The sequence below is a fragment of the Nyctibius grandis genome, chromosome 25, assembly GCF_013368605.1.
Source record: "Nyctibius grandis isolate bNycGra1 chromosome 25, bNycGra1.pri, whole genome shotgun sequence".
NCBI classification, from domain to species: Eukaryota; Metazoa; Chordata; class Aves; order Nyctibiiformes; family Nyctibiidae; genus Nyctibius; species Nyctibius grandis.
Window position 1 is genome coordinate 5,022,147 of NC_090682.1, and position 27,522 is coordinate 5,049,668.

At 42.4% G+C, this 27,522-nt stretch overlaps 1 long non-coding RNA gene across 1 annotated transcript in view; it reads right to left on the reverse strand.

Annotated features, from left to right (window-relative positions):
* LOC137673552 (uncharacterized) overlaps positions 1 to 27,522 on the reverse strand; it is a 143,821-nt gene that overhangs the window by 91,162 nt on the left and 25,137 nt on the right. The window contains exons 2-3 of the long non-coding RNA XR_011049756.1: positions 10,306 to 10,398; positions 10,054 to 10,177 (exon numbers count right to left, since the gene is read on the reverse strand). This is a non-coding gene — a long non-coding RNA (uncharacterized lncRNA). The remainder of the gene's footprint in view (positions 1 to 10,053; positions 10,178 to 10,305; positions 10,399 to 27,522) is intronic.

Here is a 27,522-nt window from a genome sequence, read left to right on the forward strand (position 1 = left end):
AAGCATGTATTGGTAATAGGACAAAAAATTGTATTCCCCTAATAATTGGTTTTACCATTAAATACATATTCCAATATTTGAATAACCTTCTTCACCGAGGACTGTAAAAAGTTTTACAATCTTTATGGAGGAAAATACACTGGATAAGTGCTAGGTATTGTTCTTAATGCTGATAAAAGACAATCTACATGTCCAGGAATCATTTTCTTAAAATCCTAGCATAGATTCTTGCTCTTTTTGTTCTTTCTCGGAAATACACCACACACGATTAGATCATTATGGTCTATCAATTTGTCATATTTCAGCAATTTTTTTCTTTAAGGATCCAAGATGAGAAATCACTAAAAAGGTCTAAAACTAGAGAAAAATCATTTTGCAAAAACAATTGCTCCATTTTGATGTCAAAACACACAATATTCTTCTCCTTTGAAGAGCATTAAAAAAAAAAATCATATCCCCCTTAACAGCAACGATTTCCCCGTGATTTTTGCACATTGATGTTGCAGATATCTTTCTAAATGATAGCGAAGCCTTAATTTACGTGGCAGTTGCTTTGCTGTTGAGAGTTTCCACCTTAAATCAAGTCCCCATTTCAGAGTATTGCCATCTTGTATATTTGTTTAATCTGCATACTTACATACGTACACACACATTGCTGTGAGCGTGGCTGAGATTAGAGAGTAGGTGAGATCTAAGAAGTTCCATGTTAGCAAGGAGCTCGGCATAGGCAAACGAGACCATTGCTTTCCCAACTTCTTAGGCAAGTCTGGACACTGCAGGCAGTGTCTGAGCCAGCTGACCCAAAGCTAGCTTGGATATGGCTATCCAAGCACCTCCCCGTTCAGCTGCAAAGTAGACTGCTTGCAGTGTACAAGAGCTATGGGATTAGTTCAGTGTGAAATAGAGATACGATGATGAGACAACATTGCATTAAATTGCTGGGCCAGACTGACTCCCAGGGGAGAAAAGCAGCCCTGATCCATGACTTCATCTAAATGTACTTCTGCAAGTTCTCCAGTGGTACAGGCGATTCCCTGCATCCCCAGGCCATTAGCATGCCACGCTAGCAGGTCAAGGAAGACAAAAAGGTCCCTGTAGCTCCCATCTGCACCACTAGAAAGGATGAGCTGATTATGTTCTACATTCAATCACAAGAAATAATCAATCTGTAATTAACAGACTTCTCTCCCACCCCTCTGTCAAGTTTCTGCCTCTTCTACCCTCCCATCCCCCACCAAACCTTCCAGCACAAAGTCAATTTAATGAGATTTCTTGGTAACAAATGACCAGTTTGTAATAATTATATTTTCTTCCACAATTGCTGTAAAAATGATTTAAAGCAGAGAAGGCTCCAATTTATTAAGCATCAAATTTTCTGTGTTGAACTTTTAACTATGAAAAGAGCCTTGAGACTGAAGGAGTTCTCCTCCCCCACTCTGGGCTTTGCCATTGCCCTGAAATATTGATGGTTTGTAGATGAAAATGTAACGATGGAAATTTGACTCCTTTATGAAAATAAATTAATCCTGTGGCAGGCAGAGCCCAGCTGCATTTTCTACCCTTTCATCACGCCTTGTGGCAGCATGGCAAGGGAAGTGGAGAAAGAAGTCATACAGAGAATAACAAACCCATCCTCAACCAGTTCCAGTCCCATATTTTCCCAGCTGATATTAGCAGACATTAGCAGAGGAAGGTCTAACTGCTGCGCACCTTTCATGCTATCAGGGAAAAGTCCAAAGCCAAAGGGAGTTTGGGTTCTCAGCTGTGGTACATCCAGGCTTAGTGAATTTAGAGAGATGCTGAGAACACAATTGTCATCCTAAATAATGTCAAGCTTAGGGCTCCTCGCTCTTGGGAGTATCAAAAACCTGCTTCAACTGTTCTCCTATGTGTTTGCAGCTCAGTGACTAACTTCAGGGAAAAGCTGTGAAGGTGGGGATTTGCTTCTCTCAAGACACAGTTCTCCTCCACAAGGTTAACCTCCGCTTTGACAACATGCCCTGTCCACTGGTGTTTCTTGATCTTTGACAGTCTTGGCTTTCCCTCAGGCCTTCCATCCTACCATTAAAATAAAACTCTTCTATGTCCGTAGTCTCCTCATTTTTTTTTTTTTAAACCAACATGCCACCTGGACTTTAAAAGCAGTTGAGACAGAGCATCTGGAGGAAGCCTAGAAATTATGTTCTGCCTTTAATGCTTTATTTGAAAAGCACTTTACTGGCTTTGATAAATCACAACACTCAGGTTCTGCAATTGTTTCTACTTTAGAGAGAGACCATAGTTAAATTAGTTATTTAGGTAAACTCATGCAGAAAGTTCGTGAGGAAGCAAGCACACAAAATTTTTAGACTGTTGCACTGCCTCAGCAGCTCACTGCCTGTCAGAGCTGGGAAGAGAACCCAGCAGCCCTGGTTCTCCATCCCGTTCATCAAACACAAAGCTCCTCCTTACATTTCCCCAACTGTTCCAGTCCATTAAGCTTCAATGTAGTTTGCATCCTAAGTCTTTTCCCAGCAAATCTGGCTCTTTCATTTTTATTGTGGCAGATTATTTATATCACAAAGGCAGAGTCACCCAGCTGTGAGGTGATACAGAAACGTCACTAATACTAAGAAATTGATCCCACATCATTAGTTTTCCCGGGGCTCTCATTTTGAGTCAGCAGTGTATCCTGCATTTTTGGACCTCTGATGTGAGATGAGCAGAGATGATCATGGGGATTTTAGTATAATCAGCAAGTACTATGCGGGCGTGAGAAAGCAGCCACAGTAGTTTTGCCTGTTGCTTATCAGCGGATGCATAGCATAAGATCCGAGTATAATACTGGACCTGACACAGACTGGCAGTGAGAGACAAATTCCTGGTGTCATGGTATCCTTATTGATATAGGGCACCTGAACACCCCTCTGAGAAAGAGAGTGCTGCAACTGGTAAGTGATAGTTGGATATAAAACATACTGAGTTGGGATACCAAAGTTCAAGATTCAATCCTCAGTCTGCCACACATTCCCTAAGTAACAAATCAAGTCCAAGCCATGAGTTAAGCATATTTCTTCATGGATAATTATGATAAAAAGAAAAATGCAGTATTACTTCATTTTTTCCCCACTTTGGTCAGTCAGAGAAATTAAGGTGAATTAAAAGAGAATCTGCCCTAATGCAGTACACAAGTAGCTCCCAAAAACCCCAAAGCAGAAGGTTTCCCTTAAGTTTTCCCTTGTGTCACTGAAAGTTTTCGCAAAGTCGTTATTTTATTCGATCTGGTTTTGCCCATATGCGCCTCACAACTCTGAGAATGAAAAAGGCAGTTTTCTGTAGCACAGTAGCAACTGCTGAAACAGGTCTCAGCATGGAGTTCATTGAAATGCAGACCAACTCACACACTTTCTTTTTACCTTCAAGCTGAACAGAAAAGGAAACAGCTTCTACTAGCTGATTGACCTTTCTGCTGAATAGGTTGTCTTGCTCCAAAGCTATGATCCATAACCCTGAGTGGAGTGGTGTGGAAGGCCACGGGTAATTATAACCCAATAGGGCCATCATCACTAAACCAAGAGTGTTTCAATAGTTGGCACTGGTTTCCTATTTAAAGTGGCGATATTCACAGCAACTGACCCTTCCCATCTTTCTCCTCTTTGTCTTCCAAGAAGGACGGAATGAATGTAAATGGTAGATTTCCTTAATTAGAACAACGGGCAATTTGGGGAGACAGTAGGAGACTGAACAAGCCTAGCTAACAGGGGAAGAGATTATTTTAATGAGACCTAATTCTATTATATGAAAGATGATGAACAATCAATGTGCAATCATGCTGACAGGGAGTGGTTAAAGATTTTAGTCTTTGGTATGCATGAAAAAACAGATTTTCTACACCTAGCAGAGAGAGAGCAAATATGAAGAGGAAAGATAAAAGGAGATTGGTCCTTGCATAGAGTAAATTGGCACAGTTTGACTGTTTTCTGCTTAATACCAGTGAAAGACGTGGCCAAGAGTTTTAACCTGCACATTGTTTACCAATGGCTGTAGAAATCCAGTGTCTTGTTTCAAAGCACACTTGTTACATGAACCTCCAGCACGCCTACAAAAGGCTGTTAATTTAATTAATTATCTCTGGTAAATGGACCCCTAAGGGCTCCCAGAAGTAACATGCATCTTGGCAAGGAAACAATACAACTGACAGGAGCATCTGCCTCACAGAAAATTACAGTGCCCACCTAGTGACTTTAAGTAACAGAGAAGCAGCCAAGTCTCCTTGCTCCTTCCTCAACAGGAGCAAGGCATCAGTCACTGATCCCTGGCTCATCTCTGGACCTGTCTGAGGACTTGTACTAGTATCTGAGGTCAGAGAGAGACTGTTCAGCTACTGGTATTCACTGTCCTGGAAATAAGAACGGAACTAAATATTTTACCCCTTTTTCCTGGCACGCTATGTTACTATGAGAGCAGTCACAGCACTGGGCAGGACTGGGTTCTGGAGAAAGTTTTGCAGACCCTGTGACTCAGGATCAGGTTTGCAACTAGCACAGACAAATCTCACTCTGGTAGTAGCTCCAGTGAATCTCACTGGTGTTTTGTCACCATCTCCTTTCATTCTGCCATGGACCAGGTATTTCTAGTCAAGTGCATACAATGGCACATATAGGTGCATACCCTTATATTACATGCTTAGGCAACTATTTGTGCAAGCACATCCACTATTTGTTCATGCCTACTACCTCTGTGTACATTCACATGGGTGCACACGCTCGAAGACAAGGTTTTCATGCGCCTTGTTAGAAAATTTGTGTGCACCACCACCTCCTGCTCTGTCAGGTTAGCGCTCAGACAATCAATTTTTGCCTTAGAAGCTAATGAGATCATTTTTAACACTATGAACTCAATCACACCCATGGAAAGGGACTTAGCTGCCTGATGATTTCCTCCAAATTGACTAAAACAATGCATAACTTTTTTCCTCAGCTATTTACAATTGCTGGATGAGCTCTAACTGGAGTAAATCAGATTAATCCCAGCCTCTTCAGTGAAGCTGTGCCAATATTTGGAAGCTGAAGATCATGCTCAGAAGACCTTGGAAAGGTCATTCTATACATTATCTGCAAAGATCTTGCCTCCTCCCTCTGGAGGAAGGTCTCATATAGCACCTAAGGCGCCTAATTTTATTAATGCTCTTCTTCCTTACATGCCATCCACACACTTCCCCCAATTTTTTTAATTTTTTTTTTTTTTTTTTACCTCTGACAAAAGTAGATATAAACCAGTACAAGTCTGTCTTGCCAACATTTTAACACTTTGTTGTTCTCCATTATTGCGTCAAGACCAAAGAAGAAAGTTATCGTGACCTCAATGTTACTATCATTTGAGCTTTTCTCCAGCAATAATTTCACAGTTGTTAGTACATTCATTTTAGATACATGCACACACAAGCCTCCCTACAACTCCATGGCTGCAGTGGAACTTTCACTCTAATAACGAGAAGCTCAACTGCAAATGACTGATTATTTTTAGCTTAACTAGCAAGAGGACAAACAATAAAAGAGCAGGGATAATGCATCATGAAATGTACTTTGTTCATTTATTTGACAACTGCAGTTTAGTTGTAATTAATTATGATAATACTTTATGGCATACCAGTTAATGTTCTGTAGTATAATTTGTTAAAGTCTCAGCAACATGAGGCCTCCCCTCCAGCCTTATGCTGCTAAATCTTTACTATGTAGTAGGGAAAAGCCTGACATTTGAGGGGTGAATATTATGGAGGACACTGCGGAGGGAAGGTACAAATTAAAAATTCACTTTGGGAAATCTGTCAGGGTTACATGCACAGAGACAGGGGTTTTGGCAGGTTTGCATTTGATTTCCGGGACAGATACGAGGGACTGCACAAATCATTGACACCATATAGAAAGAATCCTGTGTTGCCATTTCTCATGACCACGACACTCAGTTGTGGTTCAAAATCTCTGCAATTAGTGCCCACATTTGACTTGCTGGTTAAGCGTGAGGTCTCAGGCTAACAGCTGGTTGCAGCATTTTGCTCTCTAGTGCACATCCCCTGCATCCCCGTCACTGACCCGTACTGTGGCAACAGCCTGCTCGGAGCTTCCTCTGTGTGCACAGCGAGAGCTGAGCTGCAGACCCGGGTGCAGCGTGCTCTGCCTCCCCTCGGGAACACTGCCTGCACCCCATTAAAATGTTGAGTGCCTGAAGTCCGCCTCAGGGAGCATCTCTGCCCCAGCACTGCAGGCTGGGAGCAGCTCAAGCCTCCTTTGTGGCTGGCAGCATCAGAGAGCTGAGCTGCACCAGGTCTCAGCTCCCCAACAGCCTCCTCAGCCACCGCCAGCCCCCATTGTTGGGCAGAAAATACATCTCATGACAGCACTGCCCCCTGCACAAGGGCCCAGATCTCAGTGGAAGCCTCTAGGTGCTAGCGTAAGACAAACAAATAATTGCGTCTGTCGGAGCACGAGCAGCACGTACAAGGCTGTAGACAGCTGTAATAGTTTTACACATTTATCCTTCAGGCCTACATAGGCTGGGTGTCTCTTTCATAGGCTGAAATCATATTAGCTTCACACTACATATTGCTTTTCTTATTAAATCTGGCCAGACCAGTTCTTGTCTAGAAACCCACAGCTGTCACATTAGTTTTATCTCAACATGGATGGCACTCTGGACAGGTTCCAACCTAACGACAGAGCCATTCCTTCCTCCCAGGGTTCAGGCTGGCTTGCTTGCTTCTCCCTCCGCTTCCCACACAACCACCTCCTCCACACAAAGGGAGCCAAACACCTCCCTCATGCTTCTCTCTGAACTTTGCTGCCAGGCTCCATGCCTTGCTCAAGGAGGTGCAGGACCAGCCAAGGAAAGGCACCCAACTGCTGCTTCCCCTTGTAACAGCTTCACCTCAAGAATGAGCAGAGGGCTGTCATTTAGAGGTTGCCAATTATCCTGAATACCTGAACATACTCCTTGATAGACGGGGGGGAAAAATAACCCTTAAAGAACAGAGTGAGATCAGCTCTCAGGATTGCTCCAGACAAGTCACTAACCTCAGGAAATTCTCTGTTGCAAAATTCTGCAGAAGGGTTAAAATCTTTCTTGTCAAAAAATAAATCACCTTCCTCTAGGGGATTTTATAATGCTTCAGGAGCTCCCTCACTCCCCATTAGTGGTTTGCTCAGCATCAGATCAGGTGGGCTAAAACATTGGCTGGTACAGGCTAACTTAGTTCCAGAGATTTAGATTAATCCAGGGCAATTTGCATTCATTTAGTGGTGATTTGCCAGGTTGCACTCATTCAAAATTTGGCTTTGTAGACATCTGCAAAAGGACTTGCTCCCTCTCTGCCTGGCATAGTGTCCTTGACCAACAAAGGTGACCCTCTAGCATCAGTTCTCCTGACAGCATCCTTCCTCTGCTGATGTCATTTTTAAGATGGGAATTTTTTTCAGGCACCTAAGTCAGGCCCATGGAGAAGCCGATTCACGTTACATAGGGGTAAGAAAGCTTCCCTGGAGCATTCATATTTTGCCCTAATAGTTTTTTGGATGGCAGCTCAGCAGGGAAGCAAAGCACACAACAGGCCACAGTGAGATCAAACCCTTTCCATCTTCCAGAGAAACTGGTAAGTGATTAACCGCTTCCCGGAGAGAAGTGACACGGAAACGTGAATAAAGAGACACTGACTGTGAGACTATAAGAGCAAGTGGAAATTACTGATAAGCCATGGGATTCAGAGAAATCTGTGATCGGTAACTGAGCATATAACTACTGCATCACCATAGGAGCTCCCCGAGTGCCCTTCTCTCCTCCTCGCACCACTGCAGACACCCATGGTGCCTGTCAGCTGCTGTGCTGAAGCTGAGGGAAAGCGAGTTTATTGTCTTTATTAGGACCTGGATGGAGATTTACATCTCCCCCTTTTTGGGGGCTCTACCTTATTTTACTTCATTGGTTCTGTGGGAGTCTTGGCCAGTCTAACACACAGTGCCTGTCCACCTCCAGGGAAAGAAATCTCCTGAATCATTCAGGCAGAAGCAGCAAGATGAGAGGGAAAAAATAACCTAAGAGTATCTTGTCTACCAATATGTTATTTTTAACTTCTGCTAGATGCAATCACTGTTGTATTTCATAGAGTCACATAAAGCTGGAAAAGACCTCCAGACATCACATAATCCATCCCATTGCTCAGAGCAGGACAATCACCATCAAAAGATCAGGTCAGCTGTGGCTTGTTCTCTCCCTCACAAACCTCCAGAAGAGTGCATCTGAGCTAGCACACTTCAGTCTTGCACTGCCCTGCTAGCAAAGTGTTCCCTAGTGTTCAATCTGACCTTGCCCATTCACAAATTGTGGCTGTTTCCTCTTGTTATTGCGGACAGTTTTAACCCTAAAATCTGTTTATCCAGAGCCTACTTTCTCAGTTTCCAAACAAGAAAGTCTTGGGAGACATTGTCAAAAGCTTTACTAACATTATGGCAGACTATATCACCTCATCCACATAAACTACCACTCCATACAGAGGGCTGTACAGTTGACTGAGAATGACCTATCCTTACTATATCTCTCCTGGCTGGTCAGGACTTCCCCAAGTAGATTTTATCCTTGCATCACTCATGAAAAGAAAGGCATTGTCCAAAGGAAAAAAAAAAAATCTGAGGCAGGGCTGTCTTCAGAAAATTTGAATTCCCTGCAACTGGTCAATAGACAAAGCTACAGTACTCTGAAGAGTAATCCACAAGTCTAAGTCAGATCCTGTGTGAAAAGCCAGGTGAGAAGAAAAACTGCTGGCCATGAAGCTACAGAACATGTTAAACTATTTCAAGACAGCCTTTATGCCTTGGGCAAAGCTACATATATGGGGGGTGTGTTGAATGATGAGCTGTGCTCAAACCTTTTAGCTCTAGCATCCTGCCCTCTGCGCTACACTCCTGCTTTGTGTCCCGAGTCCCTGGCTGTAAACACTAAGCATTAGCGTGATTATTCTTGCAGATGTGCTCGTAATCAACATCCCAACCTTCCCTGGAACATCAGTAATTCTGTTTATGTAGGACCCACTATTATTACTTTCAAGGATCCCAGGAGAAACCTTTCGTGAAACCTTAGCTGCAGCACAAAGAGGTAAGGGAGTGATTTGCTGAATCAGTTCAGTATCCTTCTGTTTAATTACCAAATTCTTTCATGACCCTTCTAATGAGCTGCAAAAGTCTGGATGTATCTTTCAGAGAGCCACCATGAACTACACAGCAACCTGAGGAGAAATTCTCTCCTCACTAGGCTGTGCAAAGCCCAGAACAGATTCACATGTAAAGAGACTTTAAAAAATCCAAACCAAACATGCTTACTGTGTAGTGCTTAGTATGAAACACTAGCTGTCATTTTCAGGATTGCAGCAGGAAGCAGGGTCCTCACTCAGACTCTGCACAAGTTTTACAGTGGCCTTGTAAGAGACCCTGATGTTCTTCCTCCTCAACACACTCCCTCACCTCCCTTCTCTTACCCAAGTTTTCTGAATGTCTCTTTGGTGTGCCTGCAACAGTAGTCATTAATGACGACCTGATCTCACCCCAAGCTTTAAGCTGTTCCCATAGCACAAGTATAATAAATAGAGGCAGATTTCAGTATAGAGGAATTACCAGGTTTCAGTAGCTGTAACAATATCCTAATTATCCAGTGAAAGCCTTATGGAAAAGCAATTAGATAATAACAGACTTGTATCAGAGTCATCAGAGACTTCTCATACCACAGTACAAAATCAGGATCCAGAATGAATTTGATTGGATTAAATAAAAGAACCGATCTAACCTCCTCGTCATCTCCTACACAGAACTGAAGCTTTACAGAGCTTTGAAAAAGCAATCACAACATTTTGTTTCAAGATTTCCTTCATTCCTTCCCAGTCTTGCAATAAGAACACAAAATAGGAATCACCTCTGTCCACCTTCTCCCACAAACACTTTCTGCTTTATTGCGTTTTCCACGAATTTATCAGAAAAATCTCCAGACCCCCACCCCAATATCCCACCAATAAATGCAACAAAGTGAAAAACTGACCTCACTGTTGCCACTGATGTTTCAGAATGCAAAAGCGGAGGAGTTTGTGTCTCTTGACCATTCCCAGAGTGCCTGGAGCTTTACAGATGAAACTTGTTTGAGGATATATTCTGTGCCCTGCAATCTGAAGAAAGCAAAGGCAATCAGCAACCTATGAAAGCCACCTGCCTTAGGCTTAGCACAGCTATAAAACAGACACCATCTACAGCCACAGAAAAAAAAACAGTCCCATAACAGAGTAGTGCTGAATACCTCTTCATTTAGCACCATATTTTCTGCTCCTTTTCCTTTGTAGGATGTCTTTTATTCAGCTCCCTGTATCTTCAAGAGGGTCCCATCAACCTCCTGGAAAACAATTATAAGGAAGAGCTGTTAAGAAAAAGGCAGAAAGGTAACAGAGACAGAGAGTATTTCCTATGAAAAGCGCTTGGATGAAGGCATGGAAAAGAGTCATACAAAACAAAGTTAGTTGTGCAGGCTGGGGAAAGATGAGAGCAAGGGTTACCAGGAGATAAATTGTACAAGGCCTTGAAGACAAGGACAAACCCATCAATACTCAGTGACTGTCCAGGGATCCTGAAAATGCTGCAATCTTTTTAAGAAAGAACATTGAAAAAATATAAAGACGAGAAAGTTCCCTCCCTTTCTGTGCCACCTCTAGCTATTCTGATCCCTCCTCTCACACCCACTGAGCAATCTGATGATTTATTTTGGTTAAAAATAGCATCTCTGTTGTTTTGAGGGAAGGGATGTGTCCTGCAAACAGCAAGACTGTACAACCTAACTTGTGCAGAATTTGTAACCAATATGTGGCCAGGACCACATCCTGAGACATACCAAACACATCCAGAACTAAAGAAGTCATTTATGTCTTCCATGACTTTCACCAGTTCCTGCTTATACCAGTGACAAGGAAATCCTCTGGCATCATTTAGTGCAGCCTAAAGGCAGTTGCTTTTTACCTCTAGCTGCAGTGAACTCCAATGATATCATTGCCAGAGCAGACCAATTAGTTAGGAAATAATAAATATTTGTCTGATACAGTTCCTCCTCTACAAAATATTTATAAACCAAACAAAAAGCTGTGGAAAACCTCTCTGTCCTAAGGCCCATTTAATTCGAATTTTCTGTCTCATTCAGATAGTATAATTAAAGGTATACGGACCCTCTAAATAAACCCATATACAATATTACACGACCTGGCCTCAGTTTTTCTAATAACTGCCAACTGATGGTCTTACATTGCCATAAAAATGTGCCTTTGCAGAGTTTTGCAGCCGAAATGCCTTGTAATGATTGCCCATCGAGATCAGTTCCAAGATCTTTGGGTCAGGAACCCCAAAACAAACTGCAGGGATTGCAAACCTATGCAAATAAAAAATACAAACACACTCCTACATATGCAAGCTACGAAGGCCCTAGAAGTTACACTGCTGCTCTTTGTTTAAAATGAGACAAGTGGAAATTGAGGGAAATGGAGAAAATTTACAAAAGACAACATGGATCTGAACATTCTGCTGCAAGAAAACTGAAAAGCCACTAAAAAGCAGGTTTTGCTTCCTGGTTTTAAGTAAACAGATGTCAACAGGGCACTCTGTGACATGTAATTACAAACTGTGCTTGTGCACCTCACCCCCCCAAAGGGTGAGGCGGGGGCAAGTAAAAGAAAATCAATTGAAATGCAGCAGTGAACACACAAACCCACCCTACAGTTTCCTAGTGAAGGCAGGAAAGCTTGAAGGCAGTGGAAAGTAGGTTAAGATTTGCATGAAGATAACACACAGGACAGCACTGGAGGTTAGACCTAATAACCTTAGACATGCCAAAATGTGATGCCTCTCCTCTTTTTATTTCCAATCACCTGTGATGATAAATATCAAAGGGTATTATTGCACTCCTGACATTCAAACCAAGCAATTTCAGAGCCTGGAATAAGCACCGAAAAAAAAGGGCGGGTGGTGACATCAGCTCTCTCCCAGATCCAAGCTCTTTTTCTATTTACATTAATACAAGGAAGAGCTGAACATGCAAAGAACGCACGGAGTATTTAATCTCTTCACAGACTTTTGTATTAAAGATAAAACCTGAATATTTATCTTCCCTTCCACCCACTGAACTCCACAGGTCCACTAGCTCAGGGGCAGTCACGTTTGACTGTGAGGAGTAACAATGATCGCTGTGGCTTTGGGATCCCAAACATCTACCAGTCCTTTCAGGCGCATCTCTCTCTTTCCTCCCCTGACTACAAGTGTTAACACGCTCCAGAACTGAGAATTAAAGCCAAGAAAAAGAACCAATGTTTTTTCTACAAGCTTGACAGAAAAAGCAAGTAATTTAGCAAACATTACTTAAAATAAGGGTTTCATAAAATGACTTGTACTCTGCCTTTTTTTTTTTTTAAATTGTTTCTTCTTCCCTCTTGCCTTTACTTTTCTGCCCCTGATTGACAGCTCCCTGATAATAAATTCTCTCAGTTGGCAGGCATTTTTTATAATGTTTCATTTGTGGCACTGCAAACTGGACGGTCCCTCTGTATCTCCTCCAGTTTATCTCTCTTTCCAATTGCTTCTAGGAATGATGGCAGCAAAGATTGCAGAATCAAAGAGAGTGCCTCTACACGCTCCGTGTTCCTGCAGTGGCAATAACGTGCATCAGTTCCCTAACCTGTAAAACCCTCCAAATGAACACTTCCACAATGAGAGAAAAAATAGAGCAGAAAACTCAGATGAATGCAGAGGACAAAAAGACTATTTTGCTCTAAGTACAAGAGGCGTTTCTCAACCCAGCCTGGGTCACTCTCAGTATGGGCACACCGGGCACCACCAGCCCCACAGTACCCCAACATGGATCTGCAGCTCCAGAGCACAGCATAGACAGTTCATGTTATAAGCTTAGTGTATCATTTCATAGGCAACCCAAGTGATCTCAACAATCAAGTGGCGGATAAATTTAAATCAAAACTGATCACATATAACCATAGCATTTATTTTGTGGGCAAAGAGCAATTCCTTTTCAGCCTTGATCTCAATACCTTCCCTTTGTTGTACAATCACAGCCTAAAATGCAAATTCAAGAGAGGCTCAAAATAAGTCTGTATTTTCTGTAAGAGCAATTTGCACAAACACTGTGTTTCCATGTTTACTTTGTTTGCCAAAATTAGAAGTGAAAACCAGAGCAGCGGGATGGGAGACACTCCCCTGGTTAGAATGACTTCCACTCCCCTGGTTAGAATGACTTCCACTTTTCCTTGGGGTTTCTTACAGACAGTGTAAATTTGGGGCTTGTTAACACATTACAAGACATCAAGCATCACACAGCTTTTGCTTTTCAAGCTGCTTGTTTCTATTGCTTAGTTGTGATGAGGGTTTAAATCTGAGCAGGAGGGGGGAAGCCTTTGTAGTGGGAATGCTGGCTGCCTGTCTGTGCTGGTTTTGCTTTCAGTTTCCAAAAAAGAGGGAGAAAGGTCCTTTTCTAAATAACTGGAAGTCACCAGCACCATCAGGCTTGGAAGCTGGGACTGCAGAGAGGCTGGTCGTTTGATTCAGGGAAGTCTCTAGTAATGGAAAGGAAGGGTTGTGTGTAGCCTGCTACTCCTGACTTCCAGGCTCAGCTCCCTGCTTTGATACAGAACCCAATGAGATATTTCAGCTCTAGCAACTTTGAACCACATCTTTAAAAGGATTAAGCTTCTAAACGCCTCAGTATAAATTAGGCACCTAAATGTCTTCGAGGATCAGAGCCTGGTCTACAGCCAGACGAGATTTGAAGAGAGATTTCTGTGCCTCAGGCTGTGGACAGTGTCTGATGAGACTTAGAGCACGCACTGCGCAAGCTGCCCGAACCCCGCTTGGCACTCTAGCTTCCCATCAGGAAAGCTGGAGATAATAGTACTCTCTTGTCTTACTAGGGTGGAGAGAGGAGAAAGACATTAAAGATTGTGTGATGCTCACCTAATACAGCCCTAGGGAGCAGATAAGCAAGATTTTTCTCAAGTGTTTTAACAGAGAATAGCTCTACTGAACATCAGTGGCAAAATGTAGCCAATTTGCACAGCCCAAGGATCTAGCTCTTGATGCTTATCTAAAGCTTCTGGGACTACAAATGAAGGCTGCAGGTATCACAGGCACATCCTGCTGTTTGCTGCTATGAAGTGCAGCACGTAAGCAGTTGTAATAGCAACGTGGTTTCTGGTGATGCCTCCCTCAAGGTAGGTAGCGCATCATGTGCATTTCCTTGCTGGCAATGGATAACAATGAGTAATAATTCTTCTGCTCACGGTCCTGGAGGGAACTGCAGAGCGCAGAAGCCCTTGGCAGGGTGGGAGAAACCATAGAGAACTTGCTCTGGAAGTAGGTTCAAATCCAGCCTCAATTCTGTTGTTAGGGCAGTTTTTCCTCCCTCCACATGATCTCCTGGCATATCACAGTATCCAGAGAGCTGTACAAGACCTTGGAGTTTGCCATGCATCTCAAATACAATCAGATTCCAGACTCCCTTCCCCCCCACCCCAACCTTCATCAGAACCTGCAGCCTCTCCATGGTCCCCAATCAAGGCAAATGCTCTCTTTTCAATGTCTCACAATAGGTTGAGTCATTTTTCATCACCTTCCTCCTCTATAAAGCCCAAGGTTGCTTTTTCCAGACAGTCAGGTTTCCCCCAGCTGTGTATTTGCCTGTATCTTGGTAACCTAAGCCAGTAGCCTACATACTGATCTGTCTCTTCCCAGTGCTTCCTCCGTCCACAGATGCTACCAAGATCTCCTAGCACTTGCAAGAAATGCGGTCCTGAAGGACACACAACCAAAGAAATCATGCGCATCCCTTAACACCAGCCTCATTCCCAGTCTCATCACTCCAGTATGATCTATGGGTATGACCAGCACTTCCCTCTGCACAAGAAATAATCTTTCTTGGCCATTTCCAGTAATATTCTTACTGCCCACCAAGCCTTGATACAATCAGCAGTTAGGCTTTTTTTTTTTTTTTAAATGGTGAGTATAGTTAAAAACAGAAGAGAAGACAACCAGAACAACTCTAGTCTTGCAGTTAGAAACTAACATGGGAAGTCTGACTTCCAGCTATTTTCACATTCAGGAAGATTTGACACTAAATCCCAAACCTTAAACCCTGAGCTGTACAAGGCGAAAAGGAAGACAGGGAGTTAGAGTGAAATGCTGGACTTCAGAAAGTTTGGACTGAACAGAGCATTTCTGCAAAAAGTTACTGCCAGTTGTCATGCTTAGCCAACTGTGGGGCATTAAATTGATGCCTGATTCAGGACTGGATGGAAATGGAATATCCTTTCAAAGCTGGGACCAGCAAGGGACATATTCTGTAGGTGGATAAGAGCAGGTTGCTCTGGCTAATTACTAGGTAATCAGATCCAGTGTAGTAGTTTTCTGAGTGGTAAACAATTTACCCTACATAGAAGGTTTCCCCTGAGGTATCTCCTGCTCATATTGGATATTTCTTGATTAGAGGTTTTTCAGTTCAGCAAAGTAAAAGCAGCTACTGTTTCAACTTATTAAAAAAGCCTAAAATAGCATCAAGGGCTCAGTATGTGGGTGGTGGTTGCAGGGAAAAAAAGGAAGTCCATTCAGGCTCAAATGCAAGATTGGAATGGACTTCAGAGGAATCATTGAAGGCTTATCTAAAACCCACTCTGTCCCCTTTCTGGCAAAGCCTGTTGTGACAGCTGTAACTCCTGAGTAGCCTTGCATGCCCAGAGAGGTATGGCTTGAGATAATCTATAATTTATATGCAAAAACGTTTTTAAAAAATGCACAAAATAAACCAGTGCAAAAACGACAGCTGGGGAAAAAAAAAACCCGACAATTTGATACGTTTCCAGACAGTGTTGGAAAGTTCTTCCCCATCAAGAGGGACTTCATACCACTGTCTGAATAGGATGAGGGAGAAGAATGGTAGCAAGCCTGGAAAAAATGCTTCCTGAAAGCTGTGGTTCTGCAGGCTGTGTATTACAGCTGAAATGCTGATATTAGCTTCATATCAAAGAGACAGCACTCCTGGAATAGTCCTGTTCAGTGCCAAGCTGATATTCAAACAAGACAGGGCAGGTTGTCTTCCTCAAGAGGATCCCTGGATGGACAGAAAGGAGCTGAACTCCAGGAACCCAGTAATTTCTCAGGGAAATGGGTGTAGATGGAGAACAAGGGGCAGGGGACCGATCTCCATCTTCGTTCTGAAACTGCTCTGAACTTGACAGAAACGTGAACAGGATTTGGTTTAAGCATTGTGCAAATCTTGGAAGAGTTTAATGTAGAACTAGAATGAATTCAGTTAATATAGAAGATAATGGGAAGGACCAGGTGGTGCATATGCTGTTTTACACAACATGCCTTGAATAAGATTCATTGCATTTACTAACCCTTCTGCTCTGAATGGCCAAGTGCCCCATCCTGTTAAACTTAGCTTCTTCAGCCTTAAGACATAGTTCTGTAAAGCATGTGAGAAGCACTCCATGATAAATATATATATGTTTTGTCTCTGCAGCAGCCTGCAGCATCCCCAAGTCAGTGCATAGAGAAAAACTCAGAGACATATCAAGTGGCTCAGCTCCAAGCTGGCACCGCACGAGGTAACAGCATTTTCTCAGACAAGCACACAAGGGCTGGGGAATTTTAATATCTTCTTCCCCTACAAGTAATTTCCAGTGTTTATGCTCTGTGGAGCTCCTTATGAGTGTCAGAGCAGAACAAATGTCATTTTTAATGGACTTGCTAAATCGTAAAAACCGTTTGCAAAATTGCATCTGATTAAAACATGAAAATGTTCCATTATTCACAGAAAGATCCCAGGCAGCTTGCAACAGTGGCAAAGAGAAATCTTGGCCCACAAGACTTTACCTCAGTAACAAAAAGTAGTCCTATAATGTACTCTAGCCAAATACAAAGGCATTTTCCTGTAGCGATGGAACAAAGCCTAGCATTCATCATTACATCATTAATTCTTGTAGCAACACATAAAAACGCACGACGCAATATGCATTACAATGTACAACTCGGCAGCACGCATTGTCATTGGTAATATTCAAATACTTCCGAGATGTAGATCACAGTTCCCTTTGGGAGAAGGCCAGCTCTGGAACAGGCCAGAATATTTTATTTCTAGGACAGTTGTCACTAAAAGAGTTCCCTATTATTTATCCCTATTCTAACCTGCCCACATTCACCAAAAAAATGCCTCTTACTCCATAGGGAAAGGGAGTAAAAATTGAAAGTTCTTTCCCATATGGACCAAAGCAGATGTGGCAATAGAGCATATATTATAAACAGGGACTGCTTTAGAGAGAAAATAGCACTAAAACCAGAAAGGATACCCATCAAAATTATGATGTTATACCATTTACTGGCAACAACATAGATGCTTAGTTCTAACTACGCTCTCTAGATGGTGATGCAGAGTAATTATGCTTTAGTTTACCGAGCATGCAACCTTTGGTAACAGTATATTCTGAAAAGTGACAGAAAATGATTTAGCCAGACACGCCACATCTAGGTAGCTGCCTACATCCTAGATGTCAAACAGTACATCAATCAACCTTTTACTGTTAAGCTGTTATTTAATTTACATGGGATTCAGGAAGCGTGTTCCTTCCCAAAAGCACATTTTTTATTTTATTTAACTAAAAATAATGCAGCTTCAGGGAAAGAGGTAGGAAGGGAACGAACATTATTTTTGGAGAGGCAAAAACATATCATTTAAACACATCCAAAGCCAAAACATTTCATTTCAAAAGGAGCCAAGCTTACCATTGTGCATGTCTCAAAATAGCAGATTAAGTTCAGGTTTCACAATGGCATTTCCATGACAGAACTGATGTATGCATTGCTTTCTAAAAGGATAGAAGAGCATGAATAACTCCAGCATTGCAATGATTTGTTTTGAGGTTACCAAAGCCGATTATTTCCCTTGTGGGTGCAGATACACCCTGATCTGACTGTGTTAGCATGTCTAGTTTCAGGATTGTGACAGGAGATGCAGGACTACTTGCTACGCTGACTGATGCTGACAAGAAGGCAGAGGGGATATGCTCTTTTAGTGCCTCCAGATATTCCATATGTATGATAGGAAACAGACTCTGATACAGCATCCATTTACATACTGAAAATATCTACTGCCGTCTTTGCTGTACAGCGAAATTCACCTGTAACACATCACCTGGTAAAGATTTGACCAGATCCAAGTGTTGTCGCATGGATAAATTCGTTAAGGCAAAGGTGCTTTGAAATGGTTGGATGAAACTGTCAACTAAGAGTAAAAAATCAGATTATCAGCGATGCTGCAGTATTCTCCCCATGTGCCAGTGTCAGAGATGCTGCAGTTCAGCTTAGACAAGTTTCCTACCATTGTGCAGTACAGTTTTCATGCAAAGGTTAATAACTCCTGATACGTTCTGTGAACTCAGCATTCCTCCTGAATTTCAGCTTGATGTACTGCCCTTTCCACCATGAACACATTTCTTCCTACCTGCCTTCATTTTGCTGATCAGTTTTATCAACACAGCCTCAAGTGAAGAATGGCTTTCAAGATATGTAGACTACTAGACAGAAATTCTTGCTTAATGCAAATGATAACAGTCAACAGAAGCCTATTAATAAACTACAGAAATCCAGCCATGGCCCAGAATCACATCTGATGTAAACCAAAACAGCAGTGTCAATTTACACCAGAAGAAAGCCTGGCCTCACAAGTTTATAAATCTCAGTGCTCTTTAAAAAACAAAACACTAAATCATTTTGCCCGAGAGATGAGAATATCAATTATATTGCTCTATATCCTTTCACCATAACCATTGATTTGTGCTTCCCTATTTCATCCTAGGATTTTCAAACACAGTAGAAAATTTATGGCTCCATTCTACAGGGAGGGAAACAGAGAATCTTGTGAATTGCTGGTGGTCAGTCAGCTGTGGGAATCCAACTTCTTATGTTCATCCCAACAGAGTACAAATGCCACTCATTACCCTGAAAAACTAATCCCTTAAAGCCTAAGAGATCAGGCAGCAGTGTTGAAGGTGCTCGTTTTCACAAACTGCTTGACAATGTCTTAGCAAGTGTGTGAAGAGACCCTGTGCTGTTAGAAGCCACGCTTCTCTTTCTGCAGTGGGGACACCCCAAAGTGACCCCTTGCTCCCCAGGGTCTCAGCACAGCCAAAGCAGAACCTGACCACGGTGAGGGGCTACAGTCACATCACTTAAGCACAATATTAGATTAAAAACAATAGGACAACAAGCAACAACCCTTCCCCTATATTATCTGTTGTAGACCTGCAGCTCTTTGCTTGACACTGAACTTGGGACAATCAGAGCTAAAAGCACAAGCGTTTCCCTGCTAGGATAAGCAATTAGTAGCTCTCAGCTCACTTCTGGACTCCATGTTAGTCAGGTGGGATCACATTCCCTAGACACCTAAGTACTTCTGCTTGACATCAAAAGACATTCTCAGCTATTGCAAAAAATGTTATTCACATGACCCCAGTGCACTGCCAGCTTACCCCAGCCGAGGCGTTGTTTTGAAAATAACGTCAATTGCAGACGTTATTTACAAAATAGTGGTTCTTTGGTTTACAAAATAGAGGTTCTTTGGTTTACAAGCACCGAGACAGTTCATGAGCAAGTGAAAGTGAGTCACAGCACTAGATAGTTTTGTTGTTTTCTCCACACACTGTCTTCTCTATGAGAGGTTTATGGCAACATTAATTTAAAGTCTTCCTATTAAGATCACTCACTGCCATGGCTAGAGAGCAGAATGTTGTGAGGTACATAGAATAACGCGTTGCACAAGGAAAAAGTACAACCCATAAAGACAATAAGAACAAAAATTTTTTTGCTTTTTGAGGTCTACAGAGGTATGTAGCAAGATATGGAAAACCGCTTTTGGTATGGAAACGCCTCATCCCTAGTTAACAAGTAGCATCTAGTATTCTTGCTATAGGCTTAAGTTAGAATCAGAAACCAGAAATAAAACAAAAAAGCAAAGATTAGTTTTTTCTGCTGATTCTCCTGACATCCTTGCTGGTGTATGGTGTGACAGGAGCTTCTTGGCAGATACTACAGGCTCTTGTTGCAGGATGGCTCATCACTGCTTTTGCAAACCCATTCCTTCCTGAGATTTCAGCACAAACTCTGGGGGCAGGAATGTCTCCATGCAGGAGATCTCAGGAATTACTTCAGTGAGCTAGAACTGAGAGCCAGGTCACAGCTTAGGCACTGTTTATGTCCCAGCTAATGACTGCAGGGCATGTGCCAATAAACTTTTGCAAAACAAGTGAGAAACTCCATGAATATCTCGAGGATAACAGTCAGTGAAGGACATACCTACTGCAGCTTTGAAAGAGACTGCAGCCAGAGGCGACAACAGAACTGAGTGGACAATAATCATAACTTCTCTCCTCTATATTCATTCCATAAAATTTACAGGCCAATAGCTTTTCAGCTCAAGCTGCAGAGAGTCATTACTAGAGATCAGCTTTGACCAAAATAGAAAAAAATGAAGGGCTTCTAAAGATGCAAGAAATTAATTATACAACTAACTACACTGTAGAAGGCATCAGCAGTTTTCCTTTTAACTTCCTGCCCTCAGTTCCGCAGAACTTCGGTTAATTTTGAGCCAAAGCATTTCAAAGCTCAATTCTTCTTCAGAAAAGCCTGATGGAAACTAATTGATGTGAAAAATTCAAGCATGAAACAGAAAATGCCTTTCTCCCTATCTATTACTCACACTTTGTGGTGAGAGAACCTCAAAATGGGTATAGTGGGAACTTCTACTTCCATCTTGTTAGCATGGATTTGCCAAATTCTAACTCTCAAGCCACACTGGTTTTTCCCCTAAATGGGCAGCAGCCACAGGAAAAAAAATAAAAGGACATAGAAAGTCTCAAAGATTTCTAATGGTAACAGACCAAAAGGAATGGATCTGGAAGTTACAGAGAGGGAGAATCTATTATCCAGTGGCCTGGGTACAGAAAGTGTTTTCTAGAAATCACGAAGTTGATGTAGCCAGCTCATGGCACCAAAGGTCTGACCTTTTCCTTCTCCACCACCCAGCAAGTGCCATTGGGTGGGAGGAACTAACAGTAGGGAGCTCAGGGAGAAATGCTGAGCAACAGCTCTGTGCCTTCTGCCAGGCGCTCCTGATCACACTGCAGTCTGCCCATTTTCTTTCTTCCAAATGAGGAAGCTCTGTTTTTTGGGGGTTTTTTTGTTTTTTTTCTCTCTTTAGACTACAGCATAAAAACAAGCCAAGAAAACAGATATAAATGTCCGCAACATGACAAGATTATGCTGCAGAGCTGAGATGTGGGAAAGAGAGAGAGGGGAAGATGTACTGGTAACTCTTAATAGAAACCACAGCCGATAAACACTAAGGAACAGGGAAATCTGTGCTTACTTCTCACAGCCTTGTTTATGCTAACAAAGCTTTCGTAATGAATTACTGGTAAGTGGCCTCCTTTAGTGGGAAAATTATTCAAGCAAGCAGGTGTGGCTTAAACATTTATCTTCTCCCCCTGCAAGGCACTCCAGGAGCTGCACCGAAGGGACCATAAGGCACCAGCTACCCGTAGACATCCCCAGTGCGCTGTGCAGAGGTGGTGACGTGCAGAGGCAAGAGGCTGCTGAGTCTGTGTGGGGAGGGAAGGTTGCGTCTGCTCTGGCATCCATCCCACATGATGGAAGCGCCAGCCCTAGGATTCAGCATCCCGATCAGTATAGCCCTTGAAATCTTGTTGGCCTTCCTGAAACTTATTTTATGGCTCTGAGAAGCCCATTCCTAGATTGCTCAAAGAACGTGAGGAGGGGCTTTGAAGCCCTAAGCTACAATTCAGGGATCTGAGTTCTTGGTACCACTGGCTTTGCATGTGGATTCTGGTAAGCTCCATCAGGCCTCACTGGGATAGCTTTGCAATCACATCTTTCCAGGGCTCTCACACCACCTCAGTTCCTCTGCTTTGCCCATAAGGGCAGCTAAATCCCATTTTTTGTTGCAAAAGGCTCAGGCGCTAATACAGCACTCATAATTTCAGTTCCTAGATGGATAAATACTCTCACTGCCACTCTAAGCTGTCACAAGGATTTGTATCTGCCTTTATTACATCCCTTCCAGTCACAGTATAATTAAATCCAATGTTGCTTTAAGTCTCAGTGAGCAAAGGAAAATTCAAGAGATTAATCAGAATATTTTTCAAAAAGAGTTCTAAAAATATTCTAAATAGACCAGAAAACCAGATGAGTAGCATTCTCATTTATTACTGAGCCAAGCTCTGAATACAACAATCATTTGACTTGATAGATAACACAGATCTTCTGCCTCTCCTATTTCGTTCTAGAAGCTCTCATTCAGAGCCAGATCAAGATGCAATTCTCTCTATTATTGTCTCTCTCCCTCAACCGGAGTTTATTTTTGGATGTGTGTTTTCAGCATTCTCTCAAGGGGTGTGCTGTTGTCATGATTTTGAATTAGGTTTTTCCTTTCTCATTTTCCCCATCCTGTAATAATTTTTTTTGGAGCACGTGTGTCCTAAGATACTGTTCAATTCTGACCTTCCAGAAGCCTATGAGAATTTTGTTGTTGCTTTAAGGGCAGTCATGATGAAATTGTAGACATGCAATAGAAATTTCCCATATGGTTCTCAAGGCTTTTTTACACAAGCCTGGAGCAGCTTTCTATGATACATGATCTGATGTTTACAAAGCAGTTGTAGCTGTTTAAGCCCCTCAGCTCTTTGCTCCTGGCCACTTCAGCCCTGATATAACTGATTACCTTTCTGCATCAAGTAAAACAGGTTCATCTATGCCATCTTTAAGAGTAACTTCACTAGCTTCTTGGCAAGCTAATGTTCTGACTGTATCCTTGCATGCTTTTGTTGCAGTGGCGTAAGTCTACTGACTGGGCAAAACTTACGGCTGATTTACGTCAAGAGCACGAGAACAAAAGCAGACACTCGTTGTCTGCAGCTGGGCCAACGGAGCTGTACAGAGGGGATGTAAATATTCCCACTGGAGCAACCAGAGAGATCTGATCCAGGAAAATTTCAGCCCTTAGATCAGTGTCACTTTAGCTGCTACCAAGAACATTTATTACAAATATAACACAATAAAATAAGGCACTTGCTTTTCATGGTGTAAATGACCTTGCAAAGGCATGAGGGGATGATGGAAGAGGGCAGTCAGTCTCTGTGCCTCGCCTGTGAATTCCTGCTCTGATTCAAAAACATCACCTCCTGAGAAACACCAGATGCCATCCTCTGACCTTAGGGCAGCAGCTCTGCAGAGGCTGGGCTGCTGGAGCTGGTGCCACCTCAGCTCATGCATTCCCATTGCACAGAGAGGCCTTGGGTCTGACAAGCACCAGCAGCAGTCAGCTCACAACCAGTGAGGAATTCAAAGATCCTGATGTACCTGACTGTCCACGTGGCTGGAACACAGCCCCCAGGAAAGGTAACTCATTCAGAAATTAAGAAATAAACAAACCAGTGTAAGCTCCAGAGGAACCCAGCCTGCAATAGATTGCCTGCATATACTATGAGCAAGGGGAATGCAAGATGGGCAATGTGCCTGCAAGATGGAAATTACATGGGGAAAGAGGCAGGTAGCACTGGAGGAAGGAAAGGATATTAAAAACAGAGCATCATAATTCAATGCCAAAACTATTAGGAAAGCAAAGGAAACATGCTAGAAAGCAGCATAATCCATATCAGTCACTGGATGCTGTTCCACTGGGGAAGACTGGAGGTGCCAAGGTTGAAAAGCCTGCCATTCATTATTTTTGATTTAGTGCTGCACAGACAAGAAGAGTTTGCATGATGCATTGGTTGTATATTCTTCTATTGATCTCTCAGACTTAGTTTTCTAAACTTACCATCCATCACCCCCACCAGTCCCGCTCAAATTCCCCTTGAGAGGAGGCTAAAGAGAAGCAACTGTCCTGTCTCTCAGGGCCATGGTCCGAATGGTTTATGAGATCCAAGGACGTATGGGAACTTGGGTTGATCCACTACCTTTATGATGGATTGACAGCATTTGCAGATATTACTTTCTCCCTCCTAGGATGGCTCTTCTGAAGGGCAAAAGCAGCCTTGAGGAGGCTGTGCTCCAAAGTCCTGCTTAGGTGAGACAAGCTTATCATGAGAGATGGAGAATTCATCTCCAGGTCACGCACCACTCACTCCACCTCCTTGGAAACTAACTCTGAAAAACTACCTCCTCCCAGGGTACAGATCTGAGCTCTCTTTCTAGCTTGGCCACAACCTCAACATTATGTTTTTGATGACACATCACTTCGCAAACTGTACCACCCTCTGTTCCTCTTCCCTGTTCAGCCCCTACCCAGTCACTTACCAAGGAGTGGTTATGTCCAAGTGGGGGTAACACAAGGAATGAAAAGACAGCTTGTGAAACAAATGCAAAACCCCATCTACACCTACTTAACTGCTTTCTCGTGTATTATCCTTGCCAGCAAGTACTATTTATGGCCCGTGTTAGCCTCGCTGGGGAGGGCTAGGTGGGCAGAGGAAGACGCATGGTACAGGCAGCAATATAATTTAAAACTTTGGTTAAGCTAGTGCAAATTTGGAGTTATAGAATCATATCTTTGTGATCTTAAAGTAATTTCTTAACTCTCAGAAGCTGGGATGAGATGGACACAGATTAGTGTCCATCTTTTGGAAGATTTTTACACTTTCACCAGAACAATTTAAAATCAGCTTTTGCTAGAGAAAATACAGCAGCTCCCACAACTCAGCTTTCATTACCAGCTTCTCATCTAGCCTATGGAAAGAGGAAGGCTCTTTTAGAGCACCAGTGGCACAACAGGGTGGTATGAATATCCTCTACATATCCAATAATTACTTCTCTGTTGCCCTGTCCCAAGCAAGAACAAGCCCTGAAGTCAGCACCAGACAAAACTCATGAAAAGCAGTGGCAGTTTTGCCCCAAGCAAGGACTAAGACAGACCTCAAATGAATTTTTTCAGGATTCATCTCTCACATGTCCAGCTATCATTTTCTTTTCCTGTGCTCTGCAAAATGTCTCACAAAAGCACTGATGGATCTGACAGTCTTGAATCCATCATCTTACAGAAACTCTGGAAGGTTCTTTACAAAAATTCTCACAAAGCCTCTCCCCTGCCCCTTTCTTGTAAAAGATGCAGATGCTAAGAACACAAAGCATTATTCATTTCCTCCCTTTCTGACATTTCAGGTATAAAAAAGGAAGTCAGGTATGAAGGGGACATGTAGGTTAAGAGCAATCTGTCTACACTCAATAAGAAATGGAAAAAAAGAGAACTGAAATTGTACATTATTAGATGATCTCCAGTTGCCCTCTCAATGCAAAGAGCAGCAGCATTAGGAGACAAGGAGAGTTTAAAAACCTGTAAACGGCTCCAAGGGAGAAATGCTCACTGCGGGAGGGAGAAGTGTTACTGCCTAACAGGTTACATGCCAGGAAATCTCAAAGTTTAGATGAAAGCTGAAGAAGGTTTTTCAGGAAAAGGTCTTTAGACAACTACACAAATTAGGTCTGTATTCTGGTTTCTCTGTACATGTGTTAGTTAACTAACCTACAGTAAACCCTCCCACGTCAGCACAGCATGCACACAGCCAGAGTCCCAAACACACACTTTGGAGTTAGAGCAAGCACCAAGCAAGAAAAAAAAGCAGATGCTAACTGTGCCTTGTGTTGCATTGGCCCAGGAACTCATCTTGGGTTCAGGACAAAAGTGCATCCAGAACACAGCCGGAAATAACTTTGTCTGGAGGAAGAGCCATGATATAAGCTTTAGGTTTAGAAAAAACACATCTGTTTACCTACTACCAAATAGCTCTACTATTAACCAATTTCTGAGAGGTAGCTCAGAGCAGCAGTGCTTGCTGGCTTGACTATTATAGTTGAATATTTCAGGGCCTGCTAATGGGAGATAAATTAATGTACAGGAAATTGGATGCAGTTAGAGTCATTTTAGCAATTGTTCAGAATGGAACTGACCTTTGCTTTCACATGCAGGGGTCCAGCAGAGATATTATGTTTAATACTGGTTTGTTTGTTGTGTAAGAAAGCTTTTGTGTTTTCAAGTACCAGAACAACTCACCTAAGCAAAAAAAAACATGGTGTGAAGTGGGATTTAGAGAATAGTCTAGAATTTAAAATTCCTAAATTCTAGTCTCATCTTTGTCATCAACTTAGTGTGACAGTAATGTTGCCTTCCTATGACTCACTTTAACCATCTTTAAGGCTTGGCTGACTCAACAATCCCTTGTAGTTCCCAAATATAGCCTTCTTTCTCTTTGACACTTCCCTTATTTGGTGTTGACACCTTTACAGCACTTAGAGGCAATTATCAGTTTCCACTGAGAAACCACCTTGCCAAGTCATCTGAGCAGTCTGGTGGGAAATTAAATCACTCCAATGGGGAAGTTCCCTTATTAGGATAAATATTAGGGGTCTTTTCCAAGCCAACTTTCTACAGCTAATACACAAAACAGTCCTTGGATAGTATCTGAAAGGCTTGCACTAGACTTAAACAGCACTACCATTTCATGGGTGACTTTAACCAACACAGCCATAAGTGAATACTGTTGTCTGCACCAAGTCAGAATTAGATGGACATCAAAACCAACATAAGCTTGAAACTACAAGAGTACCTTCTTCCCTTTTCCTCTGCTGTTTTGTGCACCCAGCAGTGCTCCCCAGTCATCTGTTTAACCCCAGGGTCTGCAGCTACCAGTCAAAACTCTTGGAAGTCTAGCATCACAGGCTTAATACACTAAGTGCTTATTTTTAACACAGACTGATGGCTTTTCTCCTAGATAATGATGATTGATTCTGTTTCCATCCTTTGTCAAGGCTGGGCACATGCCTAGAATTTTAACTAGTCCTTCTTCTGATACTTCCATGCATCCATCTGTTCCTCTGGATCTCTCTCATTCTCCTGCTTTAAATAATGAACTTTGCTACACTCAGAACAATCTATTAATAAATAACCATCTCTGAGATTACACAAGCCAATTAATAGTAAAGCAGCATCAGGAACTGAAGTGAAAGATGCCGCTGAATGGGAGAAGTGTGGGAGGGTGGTGAAGCTGCCAGTCCTTGTACACACAGGATTAGCAGAACTCTTTACAATAGCTGGGGGTCAAAGTTGTGCAAATAGTGCCATAAAGAAACTCGTAGCAATTAAGCATGCACATACTTCTGTGCAAGTTATGCCTGAGCAACGCGAAGTAGGGAGAACTACTACATTAATTCTGACATTCTGTAACACACAAAGTGAAGATGTTATTTTCAGCTACAGTTCAGGCACATCAAAGAGAAAGCCCAGTTCACTGAGCGCTGGGAATACAATAGCATTGATGAGTTTTTCTCCTTTAACTTGTTGTTTGAAGGTAGCACAGCTGACCTGGGTAAAAGACGTCGAGGATCTCTCAAATCCGCTCTGTCCTTTGTCCTA